Here is a 4,624-nt window from a genome sequence, read left to right on the forward strand (position 1 = left end):
GTCCCAAAAAGTCGGCGTGTTCCTTTAAGCATTAAACTGTTTGTTTTGTATGAATGTGCAATTTAGGGACTGTTTTATCTGAAAAACATTAATTAGCTGGAGTCTCAGTTCATGGTGGCACTGCTGCAGTTCTTGTGAGTGTGTGAATCTGTTTCTTATCTCTGTCCTGAATTACAGAGGCACTAACACACAAACACACACTGCGCTGACACCCCATATCGGCTCATCAACAAGTGTCAACTGCAGAACATCGCTTATCTTTGTTTATTTGGAAAATGGCAAGCAATGCATGACAGAACCGGAGATTAAAAAAACACAACTGAGCTCTGAAAAAATATATTAATGTAAATAAGCACAACATTTACAGTGTTATTTCAGAGCCACTATAGTGTCACCAAACAGAATTGCAGAATATAATATAATATAAATTATTACAATTGAAACTTTTTAAAAACATATAAATAATATCCTTATCAAGATTAATATCAGTAATAATAATTAGTTATTATTTGAATAATAAAAATGTAAAAAAAAAAAAAATTATTACAAATGAAATAAAACCGAATAATAATATTTAGAAATAAAAATAATTGTTACCGTGGGAAAAGCTTATTATTATTATTATTATTATGATTGAATGATTGATTGATTGATTGGGCCATTGTTAAAGTTATAATTGCTTTCCATGTCCTGAATGCAACGAAGGTCTCTGTCTCCACGGGGTTATCCAGCTGTAAATCTTTCATCTGTGATGATGGAGTGAAGGAAATAAAGAGCAGTGCTAATTTCATTGTCTTTCCATATGAGAGCCGTCTTCACTGACAGCAAACAAACACTTTGATGATTCTTCCACACAGTCATTGACCTTCTGCGCTCCATTTCCTGCCTCCTGCTGCTACTTCGTGTTGTGTGTGTTTATTCCTTAAAATCATCATCATCATCATCATTCATTAAGGCAGCGCTGAGAGCGGTTTATAGTCCGTATCACTGCCTGTGGTGAACACTGAACACTGAACACATTCAAGGAGGAGGTTTTAATGCATTTAAAACAATTCAAAGACGTCACATGAATTTCAAGACTTGCAAATCAACACACTTTCATGTTCGGAAAACTACAGACTTTATCTGCACATCAACTACTATTAGTTTATGTATTTGAATACTAAACGACTCATCATTTGACTGGTTTCGTTTCTAAATGAATCACTGTTTTGAACAAATTTGATAAATATAATTTAAATATAATTTAATTTAAAGCTCATAAAGCCAGTCATTTGACTCATTCTCTAATGAATTATGAATCAGGTGAATGGATGATTCAATGACTCACTCATGTTTCATTTCCAAATGAATCATCGTTTTTGAACGAAACCAAAAAACGAGTCAGTAGCTTTGTCCGAAATCGCCCCCTATACCATCATTTGCTATTCCCTACATTAGTCCACTAATATAGTCGAAGTTGTGAATGAAAACGAGTGAGTGAATTGAGTGCGCCGGAAAGGCTGCACCTTTTGCATAGTTTGATCTTGCATTTTAATAATCATTTGAAACTTAGCAAACTGGCAGCTCCAGTAGTTATGACAAGATTTATATTGAACTCGATCATGAAAACTATGTACAAACCTTAATTGAACAATTTAATAATCAATAACAAAGGAATTTAAACCTGTATGATATTACGCTGTACCCACATTGGACCAGCAATTTGAAAAATGGATGGATGATTCAGTGGCGCCATCTTCTGGTCAGATGCGGGAATTCATTCGACATGACCCTCACAGTGCATTATGGGTATTCCTTAGCCGTTGAGTGTACATTGGTTGTACACAGTGCATTATGTGATTGAATGAGTACACTTAAAGGGATAGTTCACTTTGAAATAAAATTTTGGTATGTTTTAGCTTACCTGAAGGGCATCCAAGATGTAGGTGTCTTTTTTTCCACAGTAGTTTCAATTTTGATATTTTTAGGTCAAACCGTTCTTGTCTGACAGTCATATCATGCAGGTCTATGGTCACGGTCTCAAAGAGCATGCACAGAGTCCAAAATAAAACAGTTCCCCATCGTCCAAATTAAACAATTCCCCATCGTAAGTACACATTGATGGCCTAAGACACGAAACAAGCGGTTTGTGTGAGAAAACGAACAGTATTTATATCGTTTTTACCTCTTATAACACACCCACGTCCAAGTGATCTGAGGGCGCGCGCGCATCCTGGTGTGTGACGTGTACGCAGACTGGTGCATAGATATATATACTAGAGGTCGCCTTGGCTACGGCAGTTCATTGGAACGAATGTCTTTAATGTGACATCTAGTGTATATATATCTATGCACCAGTCTGCGCACACGTCACACACCAGGATGCGCGCGCGCCCTCAGATCACTTGGACGTGGTTGTGTTATAAGAGGTAAAAACGCTATAAATACTGTTCGTTTTCTCACACAAACCGCTCGTTTCGTGTCTTAGGCCATCAATGTGTACTTACGATGAGGAATTGTTTAATTTGGACGATGGGGAATTGTTTTAATTTGGACTCTGTGCATGCTCTTTGAGACAGTGATCATAGACCTGCATTATAGGACTGACAGACAAGAACGGTTTGACCTAAAAATATCAAAATTGAAACTACTGCGGAAAAAAAGACACCTACATCTTGGATGCCCTTCTGGTAAGCTAAAACATACCAAAATTTAATTTCAAAGTGAACTATCCCTTTAATAACATCCACTATGGTTTCCGACACCACTACAAATGGCTGTGCCCTCAAATAATGCCCTATTTATAGGTATATAGGTCGCGATTTTGGACACAGCAAGTGACTCACCAATAAAGACAGTAACTTGCCGCCAACTACTGGTGCAACTTTGTAACAATCTGTCTAAAACAAACACTAAGAACTAGCCTATTAAAGATGCATGATGGAGAAAGTTCTATAATTAAGCTACACGCTGAAGTAATCTGCAGGAGAGCAATTAAATTACTGCTACAGGAAATAATCATAGTAATATCGTTAATACTCGCCTCTCACCGCAAACTAACTGGACTGATGGAGCAGCAAATCGAGTTATTTTGAACTGGCACTCGACGAGAAACCCATGATATCACCGTCCACCCCGGAGAAAACAATCACTCTGATCATTACGTGAGTCTTCATTAATGAAATCACATTGCATTTGCATTCTCTGAGCTTAATTGGTGATTTTAATCAACTTTGCCATGGGGAAAGTATGGTGATATTAGTTTTTTTTTGTGGTGGTGTCTCGCCTATTTAATCATGTACGTGTAGCACTAGCAACCATAACTCAAGTATCATGTTGTAGGCTATGTTATTATGGCGGCGTCCTAGAGGATGGAAAACTAAACGTCAAGAATGGGCTGTGTCAGGATTTCTGTTGTTTTGAGCAAAAAAAAAACTTCTCGGTCTGTTTGCGAGGGTGTTGCTATTCTAGTTCTGCCGTCAAGAGATATTGATGCTCACACAGAAAACGCCGTGTCATCTCAGACTCGTATCATCTCTGTCAAAGTCAATTTCGATGCCAGAAACTTTTCAGCCTTCCAGGCGCTGAACTTTAACTTGTGGTTTACTATGCACATTCATATGCTGAGAATCAAAGGTGGCCTGTCCTGTTTTGCAGTTGCTTTATTGTCCTTTGCTGTATGTAAAAGTCACTGACGTTTTTATATATGGCACGTTGATTTGTTTTTCCAGAATCTCAGAAACATGCCCTCAGAGCATCGAGAGAATATAATACAGTAATACTTTGCTTGTTTGTTTGTTTTTGACTTTGGTAAAGAGTGTTTTTGGGTATTAAGGACATCGTAAAAACTAAACGTGAGCTTAAGAATTAAAGGTGTAGTAAGCGATTTCTGAGAAACTCTCTTGATATTTGAAATCACCAAAACAAACACGCCCTTAACCAAAAGGCCACACCCCTATCTTGATAGCTCCGCCCCCAAATTCACAGACACGCTATTAGGGCTGTCACTAAGGATTATTTTAGCAATCGAGTAATCGTTCGATTATTTTAATGATTAATCGAGTAATCTGTTTTTTTTGTGTGTGTGTGTGTGGTAATAAAAATAGACCTAAGCAAACAATAGCCTTTAAAATGACTTAAAATACATATATAATAACAATGAGGCAATACTTTTTGGTTCAAATAAAGTATCAAGTATCAAGAGCAAGTAATCATATGATTTTGTAGAACAACACTGTTAAAATACATAATATAATGAGGAATTGCACTGGAATCTGTCATTTTAATTGCAAATCTCACCATCGCTCACGTGTGAAACGGATTGAACGGTGATGTTTGTGAAGGATAGAGGTGAATATGAAGATGAAGGTGATTATTTAATCAAAGTGAGAGCTCTTCATATCCTCCTGTCATTTGTGTTCTCCTTGAAAGCCTCTATGGTATACTTCAGTGTTTCAATTCAGAATAATAACAAGCACCAATACATTTTGCACAATAAGACTCTGAAGAAGGGATTGGAAATCTGTAAATCGTTAAAAAATAATACTATAAATGTCTCTGTAAAAAGTTATTAGATAGATAGATAGATTTAAAATTAAACGATAATGTATAAAATCATCTTTTTTATATTTTTTAATTATTA

General features: G+C 36.5%; 1 long non-coding RNA gene across 1 annotated transcript in view; it reads left to right on the forward strand.

Annotated features, from left to right (window-relative positions):
• The first annotated feature begins 2,971 nt into the window (after positions 1–2,971).
• LOC307151631 overlaps positions 2,972–4,624 on the forward strand; it is a 44,016-nt gene continuing 42,363 nt past the window's right edge. The window contains exon 1 of the long non-coding RNA XR_013819913.1: positions 2,972–3,146. This is a non-coding gene — a long non-coding RNA (uncharacterized lncRNA). The remainder of the gene's footprint in view (positions 3,147–4,624) is intronic.

This window comes from Squalius cephalus, assembly GCF_949319135.1.
Source record: "Squalius cephalus genome assembly, chromosome: 23".
Taxonomy (NCBI): domain Eukaryota; kingdom Metazoa; phylum Chordata; class Actinopteri; order Cypriniformes; family Leuciscidae; genus Squalius; species Squalius cephalus.